The sequence below is a fragment of the Pleurodeles waltl genome, chromosome 10, assembly GCF_031143425.1.
Source record: "Pleurodeles waltl isolate 20211129_DDA chromosome 10, aPleWal1.hap1.20221129, whole genome shotgun sequence".
In the NCBI taxonomy this organism is placed as follows: domain Eukaryota; kingdom Metazoa; phylum Chordata; class Amphibia; order Caudata; family Salamandridae; genus Pleurodeles; species Pleurodeles waltl.
Window position 1 is genome coordinate 327,199,164 of NC_090449.1, and position 15,455 is coordinate 327,214,618.

The 15,455-nt window shown below is 48.3% G+C and overlaps 12 non-coding genes across 12 annotated transcripts; all 12 read right to left on the reverse strand.

Annotated features, from left to right (window-relative positions):
- Positions 1-697: 697 nt before the first annotated feature.
- Positions 698-770, reverse strand: TRNAV-UAC (transfer RNA valine (anticodon UAC)). The gene has a single exon. It is a non-coding gene; the product is annotated as a tRNA-Val (tRNA).
- A 1,852-nt stretch (positions 771-2,622) lies between these two features.
- TRNAV-AAC (transfer RNA valine (anticodon AAC)) lies at positions 2,623-2,695 on the reverse strand. The gene has a single exon. It is a non-coding gene; the product is annotated as a tRNA-Val (tRNA).
- Positions 2,696-4,216: 1,521 nt separating this feature from the next.
- On the reverse strand, positions 4,217-4,289 carry TRNAV-UAC (transfer RNA valine (anticodon UAC)). The gene has a single exon. It is a non-coding gene; the product is annotated as a tRNA-Val (tRNA).
- A 444-nt stretch (positions 4,290-4,733) lies between these two features.
- Positions 4,734-4,805, reverse strand: TRNAP-UGG (transfer RNA proline (anticodon UGG)). Its single transcript has one exon. It is a non-coding gene; the product is annotated as a tRNA-Pro (tRNA).
- A 1,336-nt stretch (positions 4,806-6,141) lies between these two features.
- Positions 6,142-6,214, reverse strand: TRNAV-AAC (transfer RNA valine (anticodon AAC)). The gene has a single exon. It is a non-coding gene; the product is annotated as a tRNA-Val (tRNA).
- A 2,038-nt stretch (positions 6,215-8,252) lies between these two features.
- Positions 8,253-8,324, reverse strand: TRNAP-UGG (transfer RNA proline (anticodon UGG)). The gene has a single exon. It is a non-coding gene; the product is annotated as a tRNA-Pro (tRNA).
- Positions 8,325-9,670: 1,346 nt separating this feature from the next.
- Positions 9,671-9,743, reverse strand: TRNAV-AAC (transfer RNA valine (anticodon AAC)). Its single transcript has one exon. It is a non-coding gene; the product is annotated as a tRNA-Val (tRNA).
- Positions 9,744-11,264: 1,521 nt separating this feature from the next.
- Positions 11,265-11,337, reverse strand: TRNAV-UAC (transfer RNA valine (anticodon UAC)). Its single transcript has one exon. It is a non-coding gene; the product is annotated as a tRNA-Val (tRNA).
- Positions 11,338-11,781: 444 nt separating this feature from the next.
- Positions 11,782-11,853, reverse strand: TRNAP-UGG (transfer RNA proline (anticodon UGG)). Its single transcript has one exon. It is a non-coding gene; the product is annotated as a tRNA-Pro (tRNA).
- Positions 11,854-13,189: 1,336 nt separating this feature from the next.
- Positions 13,190-13,262, reverse strand: TRNAV-AAC (transfer RNA valine (anticodon AAC)). Its single transcript has one exon. It is a non-coding gene; the product is annotated as a tRNA-Val (tRNA).
- Positions 13,263-14,783: 1,521 nt separating this feature from the next.
- Positions 14,784-14,856, reverse strand: TRNAV-UAC (transfer RNA valine (anticodon UAC)). Its single transcript has one exon. It is a non-coding gene; the product is annotated as a tRNA-Val (tRNA).
- A 444-nt stretch (positions 14,857-15,300) lies between these two features.
- Positions 15,301-15,372, reverse strand: TRNAP-UGG (transfer RNA proline (anticodon UGG)). Its single transcript has one exon. It is a non-coding gene; the product is annotated as a tRNA-Pro (tRNA).
- Positions 15,373-15,455: the final 83 nt, after the last annotated feature.

Genomic DNA, 15,455 nt, shown 5'->3' on the forward strand with positions numbered 1-15,455 from the left:
GCACACCTTCCTGCACAACAGAAATCTTCAGTGGCGATATGTTCGTGCAGCACACATAGAAAGAGCAAAAATGAGGAGAAATGAAAACATTTCTGCTCGTTTCTCCACTATAACGACACCCATTGTATGGCGCTTGGATTTTGGCGCTGCCACAGATTTACAAAAACTCGTAAAACTGGAGCAGCATCAAAATGCTATGGTGTTGCAGTGGCCCACCCAGAGCAACGCCCATTGCACGCCCCTTCCAGGGAAAGGGCTGCGTGTGAAGGGGCCGTATTTACAAGGTGGTGTTAAGCCACAAAACGTGGTTGAACGGCGTCTTGTAAATACGGCACAGTACATAGTGCCACCGGGGCGTCACTAAAGATGATGTGCCGGTGGCGATAGGGCCTTGTAAGTCTGGCCCTTTCTTTGCTCAAGGTGTATGTTCTTGGTGAAGGTAGGAAAGCCATTTTCGCTCTCATACCTTCCTTCCTTGGCTGGCTTGACCACAGTAGGCCCAGGCTTCAATGGAAAGGTCAAAAAGGGAGCAACTGACTGCCGTAAGGTGTATCGTCTTCTCTTGGTGAGTTGAGACCGATGCCCTTGGAGCGTAGTACCTCACGATGGTGAGGGATAGACACAGCCTCTTTAATTTCAATTTACCTGTCAGGTGAGGTGGTAAATGCAAATAATGTGATAAAGCACAGCAACTTGCTGTTTCTGCCTGGCCTCGAACCAGGGACCTTTCGCGTGTAAGGCGAACGAGATAACCACTACACTACAGAAACAGACATGCCTGCTTACTTGCTTCATGTGGCTATGCATTGGACTGGAACCACTGCACTGGAAATAGACACACCTGCTTTCTTTATGTGGCTATGCTTTGGACTGGAATGCAAGGACTAAGGGACAATATTCATGACGCTCAAAGCTGAGCCTTTCTGACAGGATCTCTTCCTTTGGAAGAAAGGAACTGGGATCACTTTCATTCCAAGAGGTGATTTCAAAACCAGCCCTGCAATTACTTTGGAGAAGCACTGTGCATTTCATGTTCCAACGAGAAGTGCTGCTCCAACACAAAAAAGCAGTTAGAAAGAAATCCCGCACTCCTTCATCATGCCGAACTGCCTCGACACCAGTAGAAAGCATGCAATGCATTCCACCATGGCATCTTACAAGAGTGGAAAGCAGAAATACTCCTGTTTAAAAACAGATCGAACCTATGAAGGCACAAGCTCGTCCGGGATTTGAACCCGGGACCTCTCACACCCAAAGCGAGAATCGTACCCCTAGACCAACGAGCCTGCTGCTGCAAAAGCCTTTCAAACATCTTCTGAAGTGTCTTAGTGAAAAAGCAGGGCCACTTGGAGACTCTCCTTCTAAGCGTGCCATAGCAATTGATGTTTTGTGCCAAGGGTTTTTTTTTTGCCTCTAGCAAGGCAAGAGGTAGTCAAGAAGCCCTATGCTAGCAAGCTGAACTGTGGCGCTGATGAGAAAAGCAGACCCTTTCTGGTAGTTGTACGCCTCCTCAGGACCTGGGCCCTTGCACCGTAGACTTCCAGACCAGAAGCACTGAAGGGCCTGCCATCTCTTGCGCCTGAGCAAGAGGAGCATGCCTCTTGTATTCAAGCACACTTGCTCGCTCAGTGCTCGATCAGGCGAGATTTATATGAGTGCCTCACAGGCCTGAAACACTCACCTGGGAGACGCGGGGTGGCTGAATTCCCAGAATGGCCTTCGATAGGAAAATCACCTCCTTTCCTCCCGACTCATTTCAGAATTGGGTGAAAATCGCAAGACAGTGTTCAGGGGTGCATGGGTACTGCCTACTCCCAGCTGCCTCTCTGTCTTCTTCATGTTAATTTCAAGTCACAAGGAGGGACCATTGCCATTCTGCTCCGCCCACCTAACCAGGAAACCCAGGTTGAGCTTGTCTGCCTGTTGTTGTTGCAGGGGCAGTGCCTTCTCTGCCCAAAAGTGGCAGGAGAGCCTCACTTCAAACGATGGAATCAACTGCTTAAGTAGAAACCAGCATGGTAGTTACAGTGATAAGGTGCAGCTCTAACAGAAGGCGTGACTGAGATGCCCCTTCCAGAAATACATGGAATGCTGATTGAGGGCCCAGCCGGAGGGTTGGTGGATTTCTTTTCATATGCTACAGCAGCTTGCAAAGATAGTGTTGTGGGGAGCTGGCTGTGCAAGCAGAGGAAGATTTAAGGGCAGAAAATAGACCTATCAGAAGTGCGATTTGAACCCACAACTACATGAGCAAACCAGGATGCTTAGCTTAACTGAAGATCAAGCTCTCTTGAGGCTGCCGCCTTAGACCACTCGGCCATCCTGACAGCTGAGTCTGTGTTTAGGTCTGACTCCTCAGTCTGCACTTGTCGATGCTGCCGCTTGCAATGTTCCTATCAAGGTGACAGGTTTAAAGGCCCCACAATATAACATGGCCAAGAAAAAAAAAAGTAAAAAACAGAATAAGAAACCAGGCACATGCACGACTACGCAAAGATGCAGATAACTTTTTACCGGCCTGCAATAGTAATACAAATTTTACACAGGTCACAAGTTTTTAAAGGCCATCCCTGAGTGAGACTAAGCTTTTAGGGAGCAAACACAAAAGCAGACACTGCCCATTGTTTCTGCCCGGTCTCGAACCGGGGACCTTTCGCGTGTTAGGCGAACGTGATAACCACTACACTACAGAAACAAGCATGAGGGCTTGACTGAAGGAGCAAAATTCCCCTCATATGTTTGCCCGATTGCCTCTATACTTGATCAGCAGTTGCTCGCAAAGCGAGGAGTAAGTGTGAAAATTGCAGCGTTGTCAGCCAGCAAGCGTACACTCAGATGTACTGAAAAGTCACAGCTGCGGGTAGAGACAAATATCTGATGCCTAAATGCCTGAAACCAGAGCCTGTGAAAGCATCACACAGAGCACACTGAAAGCAATCAGGAAGGAAGCCAAGGCATGGTGATCCTTTTTTTCTCCTGAGGCTAAAAATATTTTGCACAACAATGCTTTGAGTGGAATGAGGAATCTTCAAGCTTTGTGTATTTTGAGTAAAATTTGTGTGTTTTCTGCTAAAAAGGGTGTGTTGGGGATTTGGACCCGGACACCAACGAGCGAGGGCACAGAAGCACCACTGCTCAGACCCTGCTCCTAGGGTTGAGGGCAGAGAGTGGGCGAATACATCGCAAGGCAAGAAAATGCACATGGTTCTCTCTTCTGCAATATGACTAGAATCATTTCCATGGTCGTCATCGAACATGACATAAAACGCCTCTATCCTTTAGACCTTTTGGCCCATAATTACAAGAGGATGACTGAGTGAGACGCTCTGCCAAATTTGGCAGCCTCGCACTCAGTCATTTTCAAAATGCAGGGAAGCGCCGTATTTAGTAGAATACAGCGCACCCCTGTGCTTCCCTCTGCGCCAGCTCTAAATTAGCTGCCGAGCACCAACGCAGCCATCCTTGCGCCATGGAACAAGGATGGCTGCGTTGAGGGGGAAATTGTTTTTGTTCAGGAAGGCACACCTTCCTGCACAACAGAAATCTTCAGTGGCGATATGTTCGTGCAGCACACATAGAAAGAGCAAAAATGAGGAGAAATGAAAACATTTCTGCTCGTTTCTCCACTATAACGACACCCATTGTATGGCGCTTGGTTTTTGGCGCTGCCACAGATTTACAAAAACTCGTAAAACTGGAGCAGCATCAAAATGCTATGGTGTTGCAGTGGCCCACCCAGAGCAACGCCCATTGCACGCCCCTTCCAGGGAAAGGGCTGCGTGTGAAGGGGCCGTATTTACAAGGTGGTGTTAAGCCACAAAACGTGGTTGAACGGCGTCTTGTAAATACGGCACAGTACATAGTGCCACCGGGGCGTCACTAAAGATGATGTGCCGGTGGCGATAGGGCCTTGTAAGTCTGGCCCTTTCTTTGCTCAAGGTGTATGTTCTTGGTGAAGGTAGGATAGCCATTTTCGCTCTCATACCTTCCTTCCTTGGCTGGCTTGACCACAGTAGGCCCAGGCTTCAATGGAAAGGTCAAAAAGGGAGCAACTGACTGCCGTAAGGTGTATCGTCTTCTCTTGGTGAGTTGAGACCGATGCCCTTGGAGCGTAGTACCTCACGATGGTGAGGGATAGACACAGCCTCTTTAATTTCAATTTACCTGTCAGGTGAGGTGGTAAATGCAAATAATGTGATAAAGCACAGCAACTTGCTGTTTCTGCCTGGCCTCGAACCAGGGACCTTTCGCGTGTAAGGCGAACGTGATAACCACTACACTACAGAAACAGACATGCCTGCTTATTTGCTTCATGTGGCTATGCATTGGACTGGAACCACTGCACTGGAAACAGACACACCTGCTTTCTTTATGTGGCTATGCTTTGGACTGGAATGCAAGGACTAAGGGACAATATTCATGACGCTCAAAGCTGAGCCTTTCTGACAGGATCTCTTCCTTTGGAAGAAAGGAACTGGGATCACTTTCATTCCAAGAGGTGATTTCAAAACCAGCCCTGCAATTACTTTGGAGAAGCACTGTGCATTTCATGTTCCAACGAGAAGTGCTGCTCCAACACAAAAAAGCAGTTAGAAAGAAATCCCGCACTCCTTCATCATGCCGAACTGCCTCGACACCAGTAGAAAGCATGCAATGCATTCCACCATGGCATCTTACAAGAGTGGAAAGCAGAAATACTCCTGTTAAAAAACAGATCGAACCTATGAAGGCACGGGCTCGTCCGGGATTTGAACCCGGGACCTCTCACACCCAAAGCGAGAATCATACCCCTAGACCAACGAGCCTGCTGCTGCAAAAGCCTTTCAAACATCTTCTGAAGTGTCTTAGTGAAAAAGCAGGGCCACTTGGAGACTCTCCTTCTAAGCGTGCCATAGCAATTGATGTTTTGTGCCAAGGGTTTTTTTTTTGCCTCTAGCAAGGCAAGAGGTAGTCAAGAAGCCCTATGCTAGCAAGCTGAACTGTGGCGCTGATGAGAAAAGCAGACCCTTTCTGGTAGTTGTACGCCTCCGCAGGACCTGGGCCCTTGCACCGTAGACTTCCAGACCAGAAGCACTGAAGGGCCTGCCATCTCTTGCGCCTGAGCCAGAGGAGCATGCCTCTTGTATTCAAGCACAATTGCTCGCTCAGTGCTCGATCAGGCGAGATTTATATGAGTGCCTCACAGGCCTGAAACACTCACCTGGGAGACGCGGGGTGGCTGAATTCCCAGAATGGCCTTCGATAGGAAAATCACCTCCTTTCCTCCCGACTCATTTCAGAATTGGGTGAAAATCGCAAGACAGTGTTCAGGGGTGCATGGGTACTGCCTACTCCCAGCTGCCTCTCTGTCTTCTTCATGTTAATTTCAAGTCACAAGGAGGGACCATTGCCATTCTGCTCCGCCCACCTAACCAGGAAACCCAGGTTGAGCTTGTCTGCCTGTTGTTGTTGCAGGGGCAGTGCCTTCTCTGCCCAAAAGTGGCAGGAGAGCCTCACTTCAAACGATGGAATCAACTGCTTAAGTAGAAACCAGCATGGTAGTTACAGTGATAAGGTGCAGCTCTAACAGAAGGCGTGACTGAGATGCCCCTTCCAGAAATACATGGAATGCTGATTGAGGGCCCAGCCGGAGGGTTGGTGGATTTCTTTTCATATGCTACAGCAGCTTGCAAAGATAGTGTTGTGGGGAGCTGGCTGTGCAAGCAGAGGAAGATTTAAGGGCAGAAAATAGACCTATCAGAAGTGCGATTTGAACCCACAACTACATGAGCAAACCAGGATGCTTAGCTTAACTGAAGATCAAGCTCTCTTGAGGCTGCCGCCTTAGACCACTCGGCCATCCTGACAGCTGAGTCTGTGTTTAGGTCTGACTCCTCAGTCTGCACTTGTCGATGCTGCCGCTTGCAATGTTCCTATCAAGGTGACAGGTTTAAAGGCCCCACAATATAACATGGCCAAGAAAAAAAAAAGTAAAAAACAGAATAAGAAACCAGGCACATGCACGACTACGCAAAGATGCAGATAACTTTTTACCGGCCTGCAATAGTAATACAAGTTTTACACAGGTCACAAGTTTTTAAAGGCCATCCCTGAGTGAGACTAAGCTTTTAGGGAGCAAACACAAAAGCAGACACTGCCCATTGTTTCTGCCCGGTCTCGAACCGGGGACCTTTCGCGTGTTAGGCGAACGTGATAACCACTACACTACAGAAACAAGCATGAGGGCTTGACTGAAGGAGCAAAATTCCCCTCATATGTTTGCCCGATTGCCTCTATACTTGATCAGCAGTTGCTCGCAAAGCGAGGAGTAAGTGTGAAAATTGCAGCGTTGTCAGCCAGCAAGCGTACACTCAGATGTACTGAAAAGTCACAGCTGCGGGTAGAGACAAATATCTGATGCCTAAATGCCTGAAACCAGAGCCTGTGAAAGCATCACACAGAGCACACTGAAAGCAAGCAGGAAGGAAGCCAAGGCATGGTGATCCTTTTTTTCTCCTGAGGCTAAAAATATTTTGCACAACAATGCTTTGAGTGGAATGAGGAATCTTCAAGCTTTGTGTATTTTGAGTAAAATTTGTGTGTTTTCTGCTAAAAAGGGTGTGTTGGGGATTTGGACCCGGACACCAACGAGCGAGGGCACAGAAGCACCACTGCTCAGACCCTGCTCCTAGGGTTGAGGGCAGAGAGTGGGCGAATACATCGCAAGGCAAGAAAATGCACATGGTTCTCTCTTCTGCAATATGACTAGAGTCATTTCCATGGTCGTCATCGAACATGACATAAAACGCCTCTATCCTTTAGACCTTTTGGCCCATAATTACAAGAGGATGACTGAGTGAGACGCTCTGCCAAATTTGGCAGCCTCGCACTCAGTCATTTTCAAAATGCAGGGAAGCGCCGTATTTAGTAGAATACAGCGCACCCCTGTGCTTCCCTCTGCGCCAGCTCTAAATTAGCTGCCGAGCACCAACGCAGCCATCCTTGCGCCATGGTACAAGGATGGCTGCGTGGAGGGGGAAATTGTTTTTGTTCAGGAAGGCACACCTTCCTGCACAACAGAAATCTTCAGTGGCGATATGTTCGTGCAGCACACATAGAAAGAGCAAAAATGAGGAGAAATGAAAACATTTCTGCTCGTTTCTCCACTATAACGACACCCATTGTATGGCGCTTGGATTTTGGCGCTGCCACAGATTTACAAAAACTCGTAAAACTGGAGCAGCATCAAAATGCTATGGTGTTGCAGTGGCCCACCCAGAGCAACGCCCATTGCACGCCCCTTCCAGGGAAAGGGCTGCGTGTGAAGGGGCCGTATTTACAAGGTGGTGTTAAGCCACAAAACGTGGTTGAACGGCGTCTTGTAAATACGGCACAGTACATAGTGCCACCGGGGCGTCACTAAAGATGATGTGCCGGTGGCGATAGGGCCTTGTAAGTCTGGCCCTTTCTTTGCTCAAGGTGTATGTTCTTGGTGAAGGTAGGAAAGCCATTTTCGCTCTCATACCTTCCTTCCTTGGCTGGCTTGACCACAGTAGGCCCAGGCTTCAATGGAAAGGTCAAAAAGGGAGCAACTGACTGCCGTAAGGTGTATCGTCTTCTCTTGGTGAGTTGAGACCGATGCCCTTGGAGCGTAGTACCTCACGATGGTGAGGGATAGACACATCCTCTTTAATTTCAATTTACCTGTCAGGTGAGGTGGTAAATGCAAATAATGTGATAAAGCACAGCAACTTGCTGTTTCTGCCTGGCCTCGAACCAGGGATCTTTCGCGTGTAAGGCGAACGAGATAACCACTACACTACAGAAACAGACATGCCTGCTTACTTGCTTCATGTGGCTATGCATTGGACTGGAACCACTGCACTGGAAATAGACACACCTGCTTTCTTTATGTGGCTATGCTTTGGACTGGAATGCAAGGACTAAGGGACAATATTCATTACGCTCAAAGCTGAGCCTTTCTGACAGGATCTCTTCCTTTGGAAGAAAGGAACTGGGATCACTTTCATTCCAAGAGGTGATTTCAAAACCAACCCTGCAATTACTTTGGAGAAGCACTGTGCATTTCATGTTCCAACGAGAAGTGCTGCTCCAACACAAAAAAGCAGTTAGAAAGAAATCCCGCACTCCTTCATCATGCCGAACTGCCTCGACACCAGTAGAAAGCATGCAATGCATTCCACCATGGCATCTTACAAGAGTGGAAAGCAGAAATACTCCTGTTTAAAAACAGATCGAACCTATGAAGGCACGGGCTCGTCCGGGATTTGAACCCGGGACCTCTCACACCCAAAGCGAGAATCATACCCCTAGACCAACGAGCCTGCTGCTGCAAAAGCCTTTCAAACATCTTCTGAAGTGTCTTTGTGAAAAAGCAGGGCCACTTGGAGACTCTCCTTCTAAGCGTGCCATAGCAATTGATGTTTTGTGCCAAGGGTTTTTTTTTTGCCTCTAGCAAGGCAAGAGGTAGTCAAGAAGCCCTATGCTAGCAAGCTGAACTGTGGCGCTGATGAGAAAAGCAGACCCTTTCTGGTAGTTGTACGCCTCCGCAGGACCTGGGCCCTTGCACCGTAGACTTCCAGACCAGAAGCACTGAAGGGCCTGCCATCTCTTGCGCCTGAGCCAGAGGAGCATGCCTCTTGTATTCAAGCACACTTGCTCGCTCAGTGCTCGATCAGGCTTGATCAGGCGAGATTTATATGAGTGCCTCACAGGCCTGAAACACTCACCTGGGAGACGCGGGGTGGCTGAATTCCCAGAATGGCCTTCGATAGGAAAATCACCTCCTTTCCTCCCGACTCATTTCAGAATTGGGTGAAAATCGCAAGACAGTGTTCAGGGGTGCATGGGTACTGCCTACTCCCAGCTGCCTCTCTGTCTTCTTCATGTTAATTTCAAGTCACAAGGAGGGACCATTGCCATTCTGCTCCGCCCACCTAACCAGGAAACCCAGGTTGAGCTTGTCTGCCTGTTGTTGTTGCAGGGGCAGTGCCTTCTCTGCCCAAAAGTGGCAGGAGAGCCTCACTTCAAACGATGGAATCAACTGCTTAAGTAGAAACCAGCATGGTAGTTACAGTGATAAGGTGCAGCTCTAACAGAAGGCGTGACTGAGATGCCCCTTCCAGAAATACATGGAATGCTGATTGAGGGCCCAGCCGGAGGGTTGGTGGATTTCTTTTCATATGCTACAGCAGCTTGCAAAGATAGTGTTGTGGGGAGCTGGCTGTGCAAGCAGAGGAAGATTTAAGGGCAGAAAATAGACCTATCAGAAGTGCGATATGAACCCACAACTACATGAGCAAACCAGGATGCTTAGCTTAACTGAAGATCAAGCTCTCTTGAGGCTGCCGCCTTAGACCACTCGGCCATCCTGACAGCTGAGTCTGTGTTTAGGTCTGACTCCTCAGTCTGCACTTGTCGATGCTGCCGCTTGCAATGTTCCTATCAAGGTAACAGGTTTAAAGGCCCCACAATATAACATGGCCAAGAAAAAAAAAAGAAAAAAACAGAATAAGAAACCAGGCACATGCACGACTACGCAAAGATGCAGATAACTTTTTACCGGCCTGCAATAGTAATACAAGTTTTACACAGGTCACAAGTTTTTAAAGGCCATCCCTGAGTGAGACTAAGCTTTTAGGGAGCAAACACAAAAGCAGACACTGCCCATTGTTTCTGCCCGGTCTCGAACCGGGGACCTTTCGCGTGTTAGGCGAACGTGATAACCACTACACTACAGAAACAAGCATGAGGGCTTGACTGAAGGAGCAAAATTCCCCTCATATGTTTGCCCGATTGCCTCTATACTTGATCAGCAGTTGCTCGCAAAGCGAGGAGTAAGTGTGAAAATTGCAGCGTTGTCAGCCAGCAAGCGTACACTCAGATGTACTGAAAAGTCACAGCTGCGGGTAGAGACAAATATCTGATGCCTAAATGCCTGAAACCAGAGCCTGTGAAAGCATCACACAGAGCACACTGAAAGCAAGCAGGAAGGAAGCCAAGGCATGGTGATCCTTTTTTTCTCCTGAGGCTAAAAATATTTTGCACAACAATGCTTTGAGTGGAATGAGGAATCTTCAAGCTTTGTGTATTTTGAGTAAAATTTGTGTGTTTTCTGCGAAAAAGGGTGTGTTGGGGATTTGGACCCGGACACCAACGAGCGAGGGCACAGAAGCACCACTGCTCAGACCCTGCTCCTAGGGTTGAGGGCAGAGAGTGGGCGAATACATCGCAAGGCAAGAAAATGCACATGGTTCTCTCTTCTGCAATATGACTAGAATCATTTCCATGGTCGTCATCGAACATGACATAAAACGCCTCTATCCTTTAGACCTTTTGGCCCATAATTACAAGAGGATGACTGAGTGAGACGCTCTGCCAAATTTGGCAGCCTCGCACTCAGTCATTTTCAAAATGCAGGGAAGCGCCGTATTTAGTAGAATACAGCGCACCCCTGTGCTTCCCTCTGCGCCAGCTCTAAATTAGCTGCCGAGCACCAACGCAGCCATCCTTGCGCCATGGTACAAGGATGGCTGCGTGGAGGGGGAAATTGTTTTTGTTCAGGAAGGCACACCTTCCTGCACAACAGAAATCTTCAGTGGCGATATGTTCGTGCAGCACACATAGAAAGAGCAAAAATGAGGAGAAATGAAAACATTTCTGCTCGTTTCTCCACTATAACGACACCCATTGTATGGCGCTTGGTTTTTGGCGCTGCCACAGATTTACAAAAACTCGTAAAACTGGAGCAGCATCAAAATGCTATGGTGTTGCAGTGGCCCACCCAGAGCAACGCCCATTGCACGCCCCTTCCAGGGAAAGGGCTGCGTGTGAAGGGGCCGTATTTACAAGGTGGTGTTAAGCCACAAAACGTGGTTGAACGGCGTCTTGTAAATACGGCACAGTACATAGTGCCACCGGGGCGTCACTAAAGATGATGTGCCGGTGGCGATAGGGCCTTGTAAGTCTGGCCCTTTCTTTGCTCAAGGTGTATGTTCTTGGTGAAGGTAGGAAAGCCATTTTCGCTCTCATACCTTCCTTCCTTGGCTGGCTTGACCACAGTAGGCCCAGGCTTCAATGGAAAGGTCAAAAAGGGAGCAACTGACTGCCGTAAGGTGTATCGTCTTCTCTTGGTGAGTTGAGACCGATGCCCTTGGAGCGTAGTACCTCACGATGGTGAGGGATAGACACAGCCTCTTTAATTTCAATTTACCTGTCAGGTGAGGTGGTAAATGCAAATAATGTGATAAAGCACAGCAACTTGCTGTTTCTGCCTGGCCTCGAACCAGGGACCTTTCGCGTGTAAGGCGAACGTGATAACCACTACACTACAGAAACAGACATGCCTGCTTATTTGCTTCATGTGGCTATGCATTGGACTGGAACCACTGCACTGGAAACAGACACACCTGCTTTCTTTATGTGGCTATGCTTTGGACTGGAATGCAAGGACTAAGGGACAATATTCATGACGCTCAAAGCTGAGCCTTTCTGACAGGATCTCTTCCTTTGGAAGAAAGGAACTGGGATCACCTTCATTCCAAGAGGTGATTTCAAAACCAGCCCTGCAATTACTTTGGAGAAGCACTGTGCATTTCATGTTCCAACGAGAAGTGCTGCTCCAACACAAAAAAGCAGTTAGAAAGAAATCCTGCACTCCTTCATCATGCCGAACTGCCTCGACACCAGTAGAAAGCATGCAATGCATTCCACCATGGCATCTTACAAGAGTGGAAAGCAGAAATACTCCTGTTTAAAAACAGATCGAACCTATGAAGGCACGGGCTCGTCCGGGATTTGAACCCGGGACCTCTCACACCCAAAGCGAGAATCATACCCCTAGACCAACGAGCCTGCTGCTGCAAAAGCCTTTCAAACATCTTCTGAAGTGTCTTTGTGAAAAAGCAGGGCCACTTGGAGACTCTCCTTCTAAGCGTGCCATAGAAATTGATGTTTTGTGCCAAGGGTTTTTTTTTTGCCTCTAGCAAGGCAAGAGGTAGTCAAGAAGCCCTATGCTAGCAAGCTGAACTGTGGCGCTGATGAGAAAAGCAGACCCTTTCTGGTAGTTGTACGCCTCCGCAGGACCTGGGCCCTTGCACCGTAGACTTCCAGACCAGAAGCACTGAAGGGCCTGCCATCTCTTGCGCCTGAGCCAGAGGAGCATGCCTCTTGTATTCAAGCACAATTGCTCGCTCAGTGCTCGATCAGGCGAGATTTATATGAGTGCCTCACAGGCCTGAAACACTCACCTGGGAGACGCGGGGTGGCTGAATTCCCAGAATGGCCTTCGATAGGAAAATCACCTCCTTTCCTCCCGACTCATTTCAGAATTGGGTGAAAATCGCAAGACAGTGTTCAGGGGTGCATGGGTACTGCCTACTCCCAGCTGCCTCTCTGTCTTCTTCATGTTAATTTCAAGTCACAAGGAGGGACCATTGCCATTCTGCTCCGCCCACCTAACCAGGAAACCCAGGTTGAGCTTGTCTGCCTGTTGTTGTTGCAGGGGCAGTGCCTTCTCTGCCCAAAAGTGGCAGGAGAGCCTCACTTCAAACGATGGAATCAACTGCTTAAGTAGAAACCAGCATGGTAGTTACAGTGATAAGGTGCAGCTCTAACAGAAGGCGTGACTGAGATGCCCCTTCCAGAAATACATGGAATGCTGATTGAGGGCCCAGCCGGAGGGTTGGTGGATTTCTTTTCATATGCTACAGCAGCTTGCAAAGATAGTGTTGTGGGGAGCTGGCTGTGCAAGCAGAGGAAGATTTAAGGGCAGAAAATAGACCTATCAGAAGTGCGATATGAACCCACAACTACATGAGCAAACCAGGATGCTTAGCTTAACTGAAGATCAAGCTCTCTTGAGGCTGCCGCCTTAGACCACTCGGCCATCCTGACAGCTGAGTCTGTGTTTAGGTCTGACTCCTCAGTCTGCACTTGTCGATGCTGCCGCTTGCAATGTTCCTATCAAGGTGACAGGTTTAAAGGCCCCACAATATAACATGGCCAAGAAAAAAAAAAGTAAAAAACAGAATAAGAAACCAGGCACATGCACGACTACGCAAAGATGCAGATAACTTTTTACCGGCCTGCAATAGTAATACAAGTTTTACACAGGTCACAAGTTTTTAAAGGCCATCCCTGAGTGAGACTAAGCTTTTAGGGAGCAAACACAAAAGCAGACACTGCCCATTGTTTCTGCCCGGTCTCGAACCGGGGACCTTTCGCGTGTTAGGCGAACGTGATAACCACTACACTACAGAAACAAGCATGAGGGCTTGACTGAAGGAGCAAAATTCCCCTCATATGTTTGCCCGATTGCCTCTATACTTGATCAGCAGTTGCTCGCAAAGCGAGGAGTAAGTGTGAAAATTGCAGCGTTGTCAGCCAGCAAGCGTACACTCAGATGTACTGAAAAGTCACAGCTGCGGGTAGAGACAAATATCTGATGCCTAAATGCCTGAAACCAGTGCCTGTGAAAGCATCACACAGAGCACACTGAAAGCAAGCAGGAAGGAAGCCAAGGCATGGTGATCCTTTTTTTCTCCTGAGGCTAAAAATATTTTGCACAACAATGCTTTGAGTGGAATGAGGAATCTTCAAGCTTTGTGTATTTTGAGTAAAATTTGTGTGTTTTCTGCTAAAAAGGGTGTGTTGGGGATTTGGACCCGGACACCAACGAGCGAGGGCACAGAAGCACCACTGCTCAGACCCTGCTCCTAGGGTTGAGGGCAGAGAGTGGGCGAATACATCGCAAGGCAAGAAAATGCACATGGTTCTCTCTTCTGCAATATGACTAGAGTCATTTCCATGGTCGTCATCGAACATGACATAAAACGCCTCTATCCTTTAGACCTTTTGGCCCATAATTACAAGAGGATGACTGAGTGAGACGCTCTGCCAAATTTGGCAGCCTCGCACTCAGTCATTTTCAAAATGCAGGGAAGCGCCGTATTTAGTAGAATACAGCGCACCCCTGTGCTTCCCTCTGCGCCAGCTCTAAATTAGCTGCCGAGCACCAACGCAGCCATCCTTGCGCCATGGTACAAGGATGGCTGCGTGGAGGGGGAAATTGTTTTTGTTCAGGAAGGCACACCTTCCTGCACAACAGAAATCTTCAGTGGCGATATGTTCGTGCAGCACACATAGAAAGAGCAAAAATGAGGAGAAATGAAAACATTTCTGCTCGTTTCTCCACTATAACGACACCCATTGTATGGCGCTTGGATTTTGGCGCTGCCACAGATTTACAAAAACTCGTAAAACTGGAGCAGCATCAAAATGCTATGGTGTTGCAGTGGCCCACCCAGAGCAACGCCCATTGCACGCCCCTTCCAGGGAAAGGGCTGCGTGTGAAGGGGCCGTATTTACAAGGTGGTGTTAAGCCACAAAACGTGGTTGAACGGCGTCTTGTAAATACGGCACAGTACATAGTGCCACCGGGGCGTCACTAAAGATGATGTGCCGGTGGCGATAGGGCCTTGTAAGTCTGGCCCTTTCTTTGCTCAAGGTGTATGTTCTTGGTGAAGGTAGGAAAGCCATTTTCGCTCTCATACCTTCCTTCCTTGGCTGGCTTGACCACAGTAGGCCCAGGCTTCAATGGAAAGGTCAAAAAGGGAGCAACTGACTGCCGTAAGGTGTATCGTCTTCTCTTGGTGAGTTGAGACCGATGCCCTTGGAGCGTAGTACATCACGATGGTGAGGGATAGACACAGCCTCTTTAATTTCAATTTACCTGTCAGGTGAGGTGGTAAATGCAAATAATGTGATAAAGCACAGCAACTTGCTGTTTCTGCCTGGCCTCGAACCAGGGACCTTTCGCGTGTAAGGCGAACGTGATAACCACTACACTACAGAAACAGACATGCCTGCTTACTTGCTTCATGTGGCTATGCATTGGACTGGAACCACTGCACTGGAAACAGACACACCTGCTTTCTTTATGTGGCTATGCTTTGGACTGGAATGCAAGGACTAAGGGACAATATTCATGACGCTCAAAGCTGAGCCTTTCTGACAGGATCTCTTCCTTTGGAAGAAAGGAACTGGGATCACTTTCATTCCAAGAGGTGATTTCAAAACCAGCCCTGCAATTACTTTGGAGAAGCACTGTGCATTTCATGTTCCAACGAGAAGTGCTGCTCCAACACAAAAAAGCAGTTAGAAAGAAATCCCGCACTCCTTCATCATGCCGAACTGCCTCGACACCAGTAGAAAGCATGCAATGCATTCCACCATGGCATCTTACAAGAGTGGAAAGCAGAAATACTCCTGTTTAAAAACAGATCGAACCTATGAAGGCACGGGCTCGTCCGGGATTTGAACCCGGGACCTCTCACACCCAAAGCGAGAATCATACCCCTAGACCAACGAGCCTTCTGCTGCAAAAGCCTTTCAAACATCTTCTGAAGTGTCTTTGTGAAAAAGCAGGGCCACTTGGAGACTCTCCTTCTAAGCGT